Source organism: Carassius auratus, unplaced genomic scaffold, assembly GCF_003368295.1.
Source record: "Carassius auratus strain Wakin unplaced genomic scaffold, ASM336829v1 scaf_tig00004606, whole genome shotgun sequence".
Lineage (NCBI taxonomy): Eukaryota > Metazoa > Chordata > Actinopteri > Cypriniformes > Cyprinidae > Carassius > Carassius auratus.
Window position 1 is genome coordinate 1 of NW_020523610.1, and position 14,001 is coordinate 14,001.

The 14,001-nt window shown below is 38.0% G+C and overlaps 1 pseudogene; it reads left to right on the forward strand.

Annotated features, from left to right (window-relative positions):
- Positions 1–6: 6 nt before the first annotated feature.
- Positions 7–14,001, forward strand: part of LOC113070603 (mastermind-like protein 3) — a 105,140-nt pseudogene continuing 91,145 nt past the window's right edge.

Here is a 14,001-nt window from a genome sequence, read left to right on the forward strand (position 1 = left end):
TTTTTCAAAAGGACAACACAATAAAACGACGAGCGCGCAGCAGCGGCGCTTACGCGTGATGGTTGCGAGTAACATCCGGATGTTTGATGGAGCTCCAGTAGAGGCGAGAGAGTAACAGACCCGGTCCCGCACGGTTTTCTTTGAATGGTTGACACAGCGATCCTCCCGGAGGAGGGATTTACACTCATTTAAACGCTTCTTTCTCCACAATTTCACTGTATCTGCCTCCCTGGCGAAGCGGACTTCTGCCCCGCTTTGGAGAGGGGAGAAAGAGAGAGTCAGGGGGGCTTGACAAAGTTCTTCCCGAATCACAGATGATGGGGGATTTTGCCAGCCCCCGCTGCCGTACCGACCGGCGGCGGTATTTGCATTAATAACAGTAACGTCAACTTAAACTCCATTAATGCAACCGGCAGCAGCGCCGGCGGCGGCGGTAACGTGGGCATACCGAAGCACAGCACGGTGGTGGAGCGGCTGCGGCAGCGGATCGAGGCTGCCGGCGGCACCACGTCAACTGCGAGGGCCGATACCATCAAGCGCACGCCGAGCAGCTGGAGCTGGACCGCCGGGAGACGCTGAGTCTGTACCAGCGGAGTTTAGATCAGCGGGGCAAGAAATCCGGCAACAGCAAGCAGCAGAGCAAGCAACAAGAGCCCGACTCGAGCGCGGAGCGCCGAGCAGAGAGCAGCACTCTCATCGCGGTGAGTTACAGTCTGCGGGGACGGCTTCTTTTACACGCTCTCCTCTCTGCGCGGTTTGTTTGGGTAGCAGTGCTAACTTTCGCTTCGGCGTCTGTGTTTTTACACTGAAAACTCCGACTTGGTGCACTTATAACAGCACATACAAGCATACTTCAACACTATTTGCAGACCATTCATAGTCGTGTGGAAGGTGCGTTAGAGCTTGGAGTAACTTTGGAGGCTTTTAACTACTTTGAAGTAGACGACAGTCTGTTTAAAGTTATGTAGTAGTTGATGATGTCACTCGATCTCCTCCTACTTACTAGTTGTAGTTCAGGCGTGTTGCATGTTTAGATAACATCATGGGATTGGAAATCAAAATCATTGTGCGTTTTCGTTTTTTACTGCTCGATTTGCACTGGTATGGAATAATAAAAGTAACGTTAGTGTACTAGTTTCAGTTTCTTTTTAGGCGCGCTGTTTGAAATGATGCTAGTACACTATAGCCTGTTTTTGTTTTCGAAGCAGGTCTAAGACACCTTTAACTCTCAGTGCAGCTCTCCACTTGCAGGATGAGCACTTATCAGTTTGTTAGTATCTCCAGACTCTCGGTTCCGACGCCACCGCAGAAAAGTTACAGCGAGTCAGTCACTTTCGAGTCTCGACCTATCGCGGAGGAGCATCGTGTCGGTGCCTTTTGTGTCAGTCCTCTTTGAAATGCTAAGTGTCTCTGTTTTCTGTGGAGGACGTGGGTAGTTCTCGAGGCGTTAATGGCCGGTGTCGTCGACCTCCCTCTGTGCGGTGTGGACATTACCGTGAGGCGGTTATACAGGCAGCAAATGCTTCACATCGGAGTCATTGCGATTTAAAGAGACCACAGGCTCAACTGCTTCTCTGTCTTTTCTCCACATAAGCGCCGTGCTGCAGCTAGGTGGCTGTATCAAGTCGAGTTAGGTCTTGCGCGTGCGTGTGGGTTCAGACCCCACACAATGGCTGTGTTTAAAAACCTAGCGAGCTGTCTATGAAGACCACATTTATTTGATTGAGAAAAACGTGCACGGGCATGCATGCTTCTATAGGTAAATATAGTATTCCCAGCAGGCTTAACTGGATAAACAACAAGTCATTAATGTTATTTTTTTTTAATTATGCCTAATTTTTACAGCTTAATATTGTTATCTTGATTTACACTCTTTTTAAGGTCCATATTTTTAACATGCATTATGGAGTGGGTAGTTAGAATTTTTAGGCCTAGTACATGTGCAAATGTTTTTTTTTTAAATCTATATATATAAGTTAATGAATGTTTTGTCAGTCTTTGTGAGTCATGTGTGTACCAGTGTAAGGTGATGACATTTTATCTTAACCCCAAGAGATAAAGGAAGGTGCAACCTTGCAGTCTTCAGCCCTGAGGTTCCAGTAGTATCTCTTTTAGGCCTGCTTTACACTTTAAGATTTGTTTTGGGTGATCAAGTCACAAGTAGGCAGTTGCAATACATTGTTTTCTCTCTGCACTAACATGTGTCACACTCAACCACTTTTTGGTTAGATTTGTCAAAGTGAGGGTCTCTTAATGTAGTCATGTTCACTACATCACCCTGTTAGTGTTATTTTTAATATTATTTATATTAATATTTTTTAAATTCTATATTTGTTAATATTTCAGTTTTGTTGATTCTAGTTTTTGAACAAACTTTTTTTTATAGGTAAAATTTTTGAAGTTTTGTAAGTTACAGTTTTTCATTTAATATTTATATTTGATTCTATTTTAGCTTTATTTCAAATCATGAAAACAATTTCAACAGTTTTAGTTAATAACAGCACTGGCCTGTTACTGTAGGATCCAAATGAATTTGAACTGGTATTTTGAAACCCATATTTTGTGCTGTTCTGTCTATAATGTATCATCTGAAATTGATTTTAGTACCACATATGAACAAAGCCTTTGTATGTTGTATAAAATCAGAAGGCAGGCCCAAATGAATCGCTTCATGTTGGCTTATGGATGTTTGAGACTTCATGTCTTTCTCTGAAAGTTTAGCTTAGCACAAAGTCACCTCTGGACCAAGTTGCAGTTCTAATAGTTCACAAAAGTTTGTTCTAGTGTGTTTAATGCACACTTTATCAGTACTAAAGTCGCGCCCAGCAGCCGTGTGTGTATTCTCCAGCTAAAGCAGTGCTTGCGGTATCACATTGTTTTGCAGTGTCTGGGACCAGAGCCCAAGATCTAAATTTAACTCCCGAGTTGGCAGGGTTACATGAGGTTTGTGACGTCAGACACTCCAAGACCATATTACCACTGTGTAACTTTCTTGTCTTGTGTATGTGTTTTCTAGGAGGCCTACAAGTCTGGTAGCGCAGGTATAATGTGTGCGAAGCGTCTCACTGTGCGTGTCTGCGTGTAAGCATTTCAGCGCTCAGAAAAGCTGCAGTCGTTTATAAAAATAATTTACTTTCCTGCAGGGGTTGTTTGTCCAGAACCTAGGATACCTGAAAACTTTGCCGTTCTAGTTTCTGTAAGCAATTAGTTTAAGTTATTACCTTTTACACAATTTTTTTTTATATGAATTATCTGCCTTAAAGGGATAGGTCACCCAAAAATGTAAATTGTTGTCATTTACTCACACTTAAGTAGCTTCAAACATGGGTTTCTTTCTTCTGTTCAACACAAAGGAAGATATTTAGAAGAATGTTGGTAACCAAACATTTTCTGGTCCCCATTGACTTCCATAATATTGAAAAAATAGTCAGTGGAGAGTCCAACTAAGCCTACTTGGGCAACTACTTGGGTAATATGAGTTTCTCAAAATGCCAACATCAGAAAATTTGGAATGCAGTGCACAAGTTGTATGGACCACTTTTTGTTTTGTCCTCTTTGAAGCTTGGCTGCCCCCCCCCACCATACCAAGATGCTAGGAATTGCTAACTAGCGTTCTGTACCTGCTCTTTGTTCAATAAGTGAAAAACAGAAACTAACCCAAGAGCTCTAGATAGGGAAGTAATGCAACTGGAGTCAATTACCGGAATCCAAACACCTTTTGTCTGTAGGGAGGAGAAAATATGTAAAGCCTTAAGGTCTTAAATTACACAATTTACAGTTTTACTTATCTGAAAATTTTTTATTTTATTATTTATGTAGTATAATTATTTATATTTAAAATTAACTATGTAACATTTAATATTTAAGTTTTTTTTGTTTGTTTTTAGTGATTGTGTCTAGTCCTTTTGTATTTTTATTTTTTTTTTATGACAAGCTAAATAGCTATATATGCATGTACACATGTTCCACTGGAATGTAGGACAAGGTGTATGTCAACACTGCAGCACATAGTCCATGCAGTTAAATCAATATTGCTGTGAGAGGGATTTCTCTTCGCCATTTCTTTTACACACACACTGCAAAACATTTCAGAGAAGATGATATCCTATATGGCTGTCTTTGGGCATTTTTAATATTGAGGCTTATTGGATCCATTGTAGTGCATTCACAGACACAAACATACTCACATGCAATATGTCCACACTCAAGTGCTCAGCTTCAGGAAACCCACTGCTTTCTCAGAGAGAACCGAAACCAAGCATTAGACCTATTTGTGCTAACAACTGGTCGTCCTATGGAATACTCAAGTTGCTGGACCGTAGTGAATTTTCAGCATTAACTGAATCATGATTCCTACCGTTCACAGGCATTTGCCACCTTTTAAGCTTGTGTGATCCAGTGAATTACTCCTGCTTTGCTGTTACACCAGGTGATTTCATGCCTTGCTGTGGTTTGCATGACAGTTGTACAGTACTACAGCCGAGAGCTGGAATACATGTATCGTTATGGAGAAATGTCAAAACTCTCCAGGCGCAAAGGTTTGATAATGTTTCAAGAAAGACTGTTAAAAGAATGCATCATTTCTTTTGCCAAAAGCACAATCAATTTGTCTTGCAAGAAGTATGCAGGTTTTTTTTTTTGTCGATGCTGGCTATTTCATAATGAACATCTGAAACTTTCCTGCATTTATGTTTGTTTATGAGTGCTTGTTTTTTCCCACTCCTGATATTGTGTATTGAGACCTCAATAGGTGTCACACACTTATGTCCTGTTAAGCAGACTAGGCTCTCAAATAGTGATATTATTAGGAAAGAATAGCTGTGGCTAAATAAATACAAATGCCATTAACAATTTTTGGCCATTTTGCATCGATTTTCTCTTTGAAGCTGTTTGAGTTTGGCTTTATCCAATTTGTAGAGCTTGCACTTAACCCAGGCTTTGTCACACTTACACTTAGGTAGTGAAAAGACTAGCTCTGCCACTGATTCTACATTTGTGTTCGAACAAAGTTCAAAAGTTTGTGTTTTCTGTCAAAATGCACAAGCATTGCAAAAATGAATAATGGATTTGTACAAAATCAGAAACTTTCAAAAGACTTCTGTCAACAACACTGATTCATCACCTTATGAGAATCTAATAAACATAATAAAACAAATAGTTAATGTTCATTCTTATATAATATCAGTAAAACATCATGTAATGCTTAACAGATCAGTAGTTCAGAAGCTTGACTTTTTTTCTCTAATAATTAGATGAACTGCAGGGTTTTCCGGTGGGATATTGTTCAAGTTCTTGAGTTTTGATCAGGTGTCAAAAGTCTTTTGCACCACTGCACACTAGTAATTTTTTACACTCACAACACCCTGGTGTTTGTTCAGCACTAATATTAAACTTAATGCTGTTACTTCCCGATTATTGTGACTTTAGTACAGCGCATTGACAGCAGCTGCTATAGGATTTTTATGCTTTTTTTTGTCTACTGGCAGTCAAAGCCAGATCTTAGCACTGTTGTAGATGTATGTTATGCGAATGTCCTTACACATCATGTAAATTCACATCTGGATGAGAAGACGGGCAGAAGTGTTAATATGTGTCAGTGAAAGTTGTTAGAAAGTACCCAGTGGCTGTCAGATTTTTAATGAGGTTTGGATGTTAGAGAGATAGAAATGGAGAACGAATGAAAGATGGAGCGCATACTAAGTCCACTATGATCCACCAGTTCCAGTATGATGAATTCCGACATCATCACGTGGGTCACCGATCATCTCCGTGCTTCAGATGCAAAGACTGATCCAGAAACAGTGAAGTCTATTATAAAGCTTGTTCTAGGAAAACAAGTGATTCATGGCCCACTTGATCATCTTCTCACCATCTCTGTGAAGCATCTCATGTGACCATCTTCTGTCATGTTGGATCTTTGAGTACCGGTGACGCATCATCTGTTCTGAGTGGCCATTCTTTGAAAATCCTAAATAAGGTCAAGTGACATGGGGAATTAGTTTTTTTTTTTTGTATAGATGTGGAATAAAGGCTGAAGAAGATGCTACTTGTTCCAAGATCTGGTTAGAAGTACTATTTGTTCAGACTATTGCTAGTAAGACTATACTGTCTTTTTTGCAAAAGAGAATATTTTACCCACAAGTGAAGTTTAATAGTCGATCTTTGAAGAGAATAGAAAGGCAAATAATCTTTGGGGCATCTTATCCGGTTTGTGTGTGTGTGTGTGTGTGTGTGTTTGTTTGAAGGCAAACTGCAAACCGCTTCATTATTGATTAGGAAGATGCCTGGAAGTCAGTCTCTGCCTTTCTTTCATACCATAGTGAGAGAGCCAGTTAAATATAGATGAGTGTCATCAGACACACACACACACTTATGCAGCTCCTCCATGGCAAGGTTTCCCGCTGCTTTGGCCTTGAGTCACACAGAAACTGGTGCACAGACATAACATACACATGTTCGAGACACACGAATGGTTTCTAGTTCTCATTGTCTGGAGTTGGAGTTGACCAGGCCCAAACACTCATCAGGAGACATCGGATAAATGACCAGATTATGTCAGACACAACCATGATCTTTCATTCAGATGCTGGCACATTTGCATTTAAGGAACCTTTTTTGTGTGTAGGATTTACATTGATACAATTTTCACTTTGAAATTTGTAGTAAACTACACATAAATGCAAAGAATAGGCAAGTAACACATTGAATTCATAGTGGAATTTTGAAGTGGAAAGACTCAAATTGCTGTTTTTAAGTGGTGAACAGTTGAACATGCAAGCATATGTGCTCCTTTATAAACACATTTTCTCTCTGGCATTTGCATGAAACACTAAACGTACCACATGCTAATCCATGTCCAGTCTGTATGCGCACAGAACTGCTGTCATAATGCCAGTTTTGGAATCCTATCTTGTGTCATTGGACAAAAGCCTCATTATAGCACTCTTGCTGTGATGCCATCACACGTTTATCGAAGTTTAGATGGTATTTTCTTTTTGTTTTACCTCCATATAATGCATATTAATGTACTGCAGTAACCATGGAAATGTTCTATCGCTGCTATTCCATAAGCGCCACCTACTGTCAGAGATTCTACTTGCGTTCTTTTGTGTTCAGTTTTGAAATTATACTAAATCTAAATTTCATGGCCATAATGAAAAAAATCTGAAGATTGTTATGAAAAAAAAAAATCTGACATGAAAATCTGTCTATGCAAACATGAACACATGATTAGGATATGTTAGATTATGATTATAATGAAGCGATGTTATTAATAAAGGAGCAAGAAATATATGCCTGAGGTGAAGAGTATACCAATAAACGGAAGCTAATTCTATGACACAGCCTATGATAAATCAGATAACTGAGATACATATCAGACGTAACATTAACTTGTATCAGCACTATAGGATGATAAGTTATGCGTTCGACAGAGAGAGAGACAGAAAGAGATAGAGACCACGCAAGCTACCACTGATGCATTTTCATGACAGCGTGCTGAAAGGTGGGCAAGTACAGCTTTTATTATAGATTCCGATAAAGTTCTAATTATAAATGTATGGCAGATTTGTGCCATATTTTCATCTACGTTATTAAGTGTAATAGTTGTAATTTAGTTTTATTTTTAACTTAAGTTTTATTTTCCAGAAACCACAAACACACACAGATACTTTTTTGTCTTTTTTTGCTACTTTATTCAACTGCTTTTTTTTAAACAAAACATTGTATTCCAGTATAACTTTAGCAGCATATTTTGATCCAGTGGTGAAACGTTTTTAAAAGATAAAGAAAAAAGTTCACCAAAGTTTAACCAAACTACTATTATAAGGTATAAAACAGAGGCCAAATAGCCTAGATATTTTAACTATGGCTAAAACTCAAAACTAAAATAATAATATATATAAAAAAAATGGATATTATATTTAACACGACCGATGAAACATTCTAATGTCTATGCAAAAAGATGAGTCGGTCTACGTGCTCAGATGTGCGAGTGCGCAGCCTGTTCACATTTAGGCCGGTGGTGGAATAAATTTGCTCTGCTGGAACCGATGTTGCATGAACAACCAGGTACCACTGAAAAAGTATACTTACCTTTGTAAACGATTCTCATTTACCTTTCACCATAGTTAAGGAAAACTTTAAACCTTTTCTGGCCCTGAAGCTAATTGTCAGCAAATCTTTCACCACCATTTCAGCGATTAGCTGTGTCGTCTTCTCGTTTCTATCTGCATTGCATTTAGGTCTTACTTCAAGTGATTCAATGCTCGTCTGAGTTGCCGCTCTGTTATCGCCAGACATTTTATGTCTAAATGTTAGATGTTAGCACATTGTATTTGTTGTAGATTTGTGTGACAGCTTTGCGTACACAGCTTACCCTGAACTGTATTCTCATCGTTCTTCTCAAAGGGAAGCCAGCCATCACTACATGATTTGAGGCCATGATTATCTGTCTTCTTACACCTTTTGAGGCATCAAGTGGGAAGTGGGCCAAGGCCAATATATCGGCCGATATTTGGAATTTTTTAAATATCGGCATCGCCAGGAATTTTTCAGCTTGACCGATTAAACTACACAGAGACGTTGTTCACTGACAAGCTGCGCAGAACCACGATCATGTTTTGCGCAGCTTTTTAGTGAACAACGGCTATGTGTGTTGTAAATGCTACTCCATGTGAAATCACGCATGTGTAAGTTAAAGATTTACCGCTGATTACAGAACCAACTTTACTGACAAGATGCACATTAAATATTGCATGCGATTTATCGTGCAGTCCTACTTTAATAATAAGAGAACGGTTAAACAAAGGAACTAGAGGTCGACCGATATATCGCTCGGCCGATATATCGGGCCGATATTTGTCATTTTTTAATATATCGGCATCGGCCGATATCCGTGTTTAGTAGCGCCGATTTAAAGTCAGGCACGTCGGCGGGCAGCCCCGTGTTATTGGCGCGGTGGAAAGTGCTGCTGCAGCCACTGCATGTGAAGCTTTTGGAAGATTCAACAACAGACCTGCGAGATAAAGGCAGTCAGAGAATTTCACTCTGTAAATGGGGTGGAGAAGTTGTCAGCTCTTACAAACACTGCAGCTTGATTGAGGGCTCCGTTACTCCGCCCCGCTCACAGACAGCACCGCGCTCTGAGAGACAGACGTCCTGGAGCTGCCCAGAACGGTGTATAACATTTGTTCGGAAGCATGGTTTGATGCAGACAATAACAAGTTTTCCATCCAACTCATTTGTATTTAGGGATGTCAATATTTGATAATTTCCATGATCGATCGTCGTTTAAATTAACGATCAAGTAATAACCTTAATGCTGCAAAATGCGTCTGCAGCGGTATTATTGTTATGTGCAAAAGCCACTTGGAAAAAAAGCTTTCTCACCTGAATTAAAGGAGTTTTAGTATTAATAAAATGCTAGTAGCAGGACTGTAAAATGAATAAATGTGATTATGATCGTTTGATAAAATGAAGAGAGCGCGCCATACGTTTGAGATCATTTTACTTTGCTGAATGTTTTCTGTCAAGGAGACCGCTAAATGCGCCTCTTTAAATGGTTTCGTGGTGCTCGTTGTTGTATTTTGAAACGCAACTGCAATGTTTTCAAATGACACTATAGTAGTGGTGCAACGGATCATCATTGATCCGTGATCCGTTCAGATCAATATCTTCAGTTCGGCATACGCGTGACCCGCGGATTGATTTATGAAAAAAAAAAAAAAAAAAAGTTGCGCATGTTCAGTCCACACTCAGTGATAATGCCTAGCGGAGGAGCTTGAACGCCCCGCGCATTTTGGCTTCCCTGTCAGATATAATGATGAAGGAAAGAGGTTAGAGTGAAAAGATTGTGCCAGATCTTTATGAACAGGAGAAGAAAAAAGTTGTGGATGAACTATCCCGCGCATCCTCTGTTGCGCTCACGACAGACGGGTGGACGTCCAGGGGGACGGAGAGCTCTGTGACGAAAACTGCTCACTTCTTCACAGAAGTCCTTATTATTATGTTAAAAAGAAGATATTATGCCATGTGCACTAAGTCCATACGAGGACGAGCGAGCGCGGGTTTGACTAGATGTATTTGGAGGTTATAGCTCACGTCTCGTTCTGCACATATCCAAATGTTTCCATATTCGCAATGTATCTGAATGTTAAACTATAATATTTTTTTAATGTAAACTAGACGGAAAAAATCATCCTCTTCACATGAGCAAAAACGTCCTTTGCATAACAGCAGAGAGGACCGGTATAGGGTGTATTTAAACTGACCAGTGTTACTTTTTAAATGTTTGGTTGACTACTTTATTTTAATAATGAACAGACTGCGATGTAAGTTCGAAATTAAAATGCACTTTAGATGTTCTGTGTCATTTATACCAAACACAAATGTTGCTGGTTGCTAGTGTCTTTGCAGCACTACTATTATTTATTTTTATATATTTATTTTTTTATATTTTTCAGTTTAATTGATTTTTATTTCTAAAATTGTATTTATTTAAATGTATATTTAAGTTTACATTTATGTTCCAACAAACTTGAAAAATTTTACTTGATAAATGTAAATGCTCTAAAACTTTTATGTAAATGATTGATATATATATATATATATATATATATATATATATATATATATATATATATATATATATATATATATATATATATATATATATATTACCTGTTTTATATATTTAATACTTGGTCAGTTTATTAATTTTAGTGCACTAAATTAAGATGAATGAAGAGATGGTTCAAGTCAGTGCTCAATAAATTATGATAGGTTTAGAAAAAATGTGTTGTGCATCCACTTATTATTAGTGTGACATTTTAACATGCAAATCAAGGGGAAAACTCCAAGATATCGGCCCTAAAAATCGGCAGCACATATCGGCCATCGGCTGACCCTGACCTCTAAACATCGGCATCGGCATCGGCTATAGAAAAACCCATATCGGTCGATCTCTAAAAGGAACTAATGTATACAGAAAGGATTGTTTTTATATTATTGCCTATTAGTAAGGCAAACATAATACTTTCTCATTTGTCGTCAGCATTGAGCAAATAAAGTGTCAAACACATTTCAGGCGACCACTAGTATAAATTAAAACTTATGCAGAGCCTATGGCGTAAAGGCTACGGTGAAGGTCCGACGCAGAAGTATAAATCAGCCTTTTTTAAAGTTTTTTTTTTTTATCATCCAAAAAGTATTTTATATTTTAATTCTGACATGCCATATGTATTGTTTGAAAATGTTTGATTCTTTATTGTTTGTCACACTTTAGGCAATATTTAAGGCTCTATTAATTAACATTAGTTAATTTATTGGTTAACATAAACTGGCAGTTAGGAATTAATTAGTAAAATTCAGGTAATTTCAATGTTTAATAACACACTGTTAAAATCAAAAGTTGCAACTCTGTAATTTATTGAACTATCATTTGTAAGTTTTAAACAAAGATTAACTCCAGTAGCAAATGTAGCTATTGTTCATTATACATTTTTTATGCATTAACTAAGGTTAACTAATAAGATCATATTGTAAAGTGGTACTTTTTGGTCTTTTATAGCCTAATTATTTTGCACTTGAATCGGTGTGATTTTTTTTTATTTATTTTTTTTACTTTATACATTTTTGTGTAATTATTTTTTGTAAATGTTACGTTTTTCTCTAAGAAAAAAAGTTATTAAACCTTTTATAGTTTGACAACTATTTTTGCAACTAAATTTCAATACCGTTAAAATATGGTAAGACCCTTTGTCACTTTAATTTGGCATGGACTTTGTATGATAAGCATAGTGGCGTCAGCCCTCTCAAAATGAACTTTTGCTCTGACAGGATTATCTGCCTTTGGTGATCTGCACAGAATGAGCTTATTCCTTGTCTTAGCATTTCACTTCTGCTTGGACCAAATCAACAAGCTTTTACACATTGGACACTACAAAAACAATGTAAAAGAAGAAACAATATTACATCATCTTTTTTTTTTTTTGTTACGTTGGACAAGGAACTTTAAACTATTTATTTTAAAGATATTTTATTTGGCCCTGTAGTGGTTATCCTATAGTATTCATATAATATGAAACATATAATGTGTATGTTCGGTTACAAAATGAATATTTGTTGTTTCTTAACTCATTTCCTTCCTCTTGGACCTCTTCCTCATTTTAGCAAACTTCAGCCTGAATCAGAAACAAAGTACAATAGGTCTATCTGCACCGTTATAGTAACTTTCACATCGCAGCTTGCAATTTTACAACAGTACAAAAACATTATTTAATTTTTTTTAATAACAATAGAAGCTGAATCTAATTTTTGAAATGAATAAATCAAAGGACCATTTGAACAGATTCATAGCAGTTATTAAAACTTACCAACTCTTTTTCATATGTTATAATTATCATGGATGAAGAATTCAAAGCCATCACAAGTCTAATAAACACAGATGCACACAAACAGATCAGCATGTGGTGTGGAAGTTTTTGGAACATACTTTTGGAAGTGTTTGTTTCTCAGAAAATTAATGGACCATGGATTGACTCCTTGCCCCGTGTTCTCTGGTCCTAATTATCGAATAATTGCAGATGTACGTGTGCTCAAAAATGCTATTTTTATCATGATGTTTTGATGAATATTGTCCAGATCCACAGCTGTTACAACACAGGGTTGTTTAGGTGGTCCGAGATCATTCTCTACTGAGGTGTTTGAGCTATATCTGTTCCTCTTACTTATAATTGAGATGTGGGAGACAGCATAAACTGAAGGTTGGGGTCAGCATAAAATGAATACTTTTATTCAGTAAGAAACCCTCACCTTTGCATCTGAATCGCTATTGGCTAGTAAATTGTTTTTGTTTTCTCGCCAGACTGAAATACAATACAATACTATACTCTCTCTCTCTCTCTCTCTCTCTCTTTCTCTCATATATAGTACAGACAAATATATATATAATAAATGAAAACTTCCCACTGACAGAAACAGTTGGCTCTCGTGCTTATTACATTTAAATCTTTATTACAAACAGTCCTGTGGGTCTTAAAGAACTTTGTTTTTCTACCTATAAAAGACATAATTGTGCATATGTAGATTTGTTTATCTAAAAGTGCACTTTTCTTTGTTTTAAACCTAGCCAAAAAGCCTGTGAAGCACATTAGACTTTGATTATATAATTTATTGTGAAATTACTACATTTCCGTATCAAACCGTCTTCATCTTTACCGCGAACAAAGCGCTGTCACTTTATATCAGCGCGTGCAGCACAGCAAAAATAGACTTGGTGCGTAAACGTCTGCTGATGTGCTGTGCTTGGAATGCACTGACGGACCGCAACCACGTGGAGTGTTAACGCTCTATTCCATTAACATGGGTGCGTAAAAAATATGCAACGGATATGCACTCTGCAGATGGAGTATGTGTGAAACAGGCGTCAGCATTCACAAAACACTGTCCACTGTTAGCCTATTTTTTTACAGAAAAGAATGCAACAAGCTCGTAATCACAACTTCATAAATGGGAAATAGAAGTTTCCAATAGCATGTGAAGACAACAGAGAAGCGCTTGCTTAGCACAGTGGAGTGAATCATTTTGTTAACTTTGTGGTTTATTATTTTGAGTCGTATGACACGGTAACTTACGGCTCTCTCACAATATGTTGCTTTACACATCTACCACTTTTGCCGCTCAGAAATATTCAAGTAAACATGCACTACGTATCAGAAGATCTGCGTTAACACTCATTGATAAATATATATTTGAACCGCGCACTTGCCCACTTCTTCCAGCCGAGCCAGGGACTGGTAAACGGAGCGATCACCCTAGTCAAACGAACCAGGCTTTGGGGGTTAAGATTGTCTAGTTTGAGCACTCTCTAATTTTTCTCCCACATCCCGCACACACGGGTCTCTACCCGCCCATCAATTGTTGTCCCGCGCCGCACTCTGCTGTGATGGGTCACGCGAACGTGCACGTCTCTACTTGAATAATTTCTGAAAGACCATGTGA